An 852-nucleotide genomic window follows, 5' to 3' on the forward strand; every position below is an offset into this window, starting at 1 on the left:
GAAGTGCAGATCAGAGCAGGTGGGGGGTGTGAGACTAGGCTTTTCGAATCGGCAGTAAATCACATTCAGATCGTCAGCCAATTGTTGATTCTCTCTGGGGGTGGTGTCTTGTACTTGTTACTCAGACCAGTCCATACTGACGCCAGGTCGTTTGATGAAAATTGTTTTTTTCAGCTTTTCAGAGTAGTTTTTTTAGCCACTCTGATCTCCTTTGTTAGTCTGTTTCTGACCTGGTTGTACAAGAGTTTATCTCCACTTCTGTAAGCATCCTCTTTGGCATGATGAAGCTGTCTGAGTTTCCAAGTAAACCACGGTTTATCATTATTGAATGCTAGGAATGTCCTGTTAGGGATGCACATATCCTCGCAGAAACTGATATACTGTATATGAAGTTACAGTCTCTGTGAGCTCGTCCAGATCGGTGGCTGCAGCTTCAAAAACACTCCAGTCAGTGATGAACCAGGCAGTGATCAGAGAGACCCAATGGGACAGAGGGATATGCATCCTTTATTGTGGTGTAACAGTGATCCAACATATTACTGTCTCTGATGGGACATGTAACGTGCTGTGCAAATAGGAGAGATTTGATTTGTTAAAATCTCCAAGAATTATTAAAAGGGAATCCGGGTACTGTTACTCCATTTCAGTTATTTGTTCCCATTTCAGTTATTTGTTCAGCCAGCTGTTGCAGCGCTGCACTCACACACGCGTCTGGAGGGATGTAAACATTCACAAGAAAGAGGAAAACTCCCGTGGCGAGTAGAAAGGTTTACAGTTTATGAAGATTGCCTCTAACTTAGGAGAGCATATCTTTTTCAGAGTTGTTACATCTGAACACCAACTTTCGTTGAT

Source organism: Sinocyclocheilus rhinocerous, unplaced genomic scaffold (genome assembly GCF_001515625.1).
Source record: "Sinocyclocheilus rhinocerous isolate Xijiao unplaced genomic scaffold, SAMN03320098_v1.1 scaffold780, whole genome shotgun sequence".
NCBI lineage: Eukaryota > Metazoa > Chordata > Actinopteri > Cypriniformes > Cyprinidae > Sinocyclocheilus > Sinocyclocheilus rhinocerous.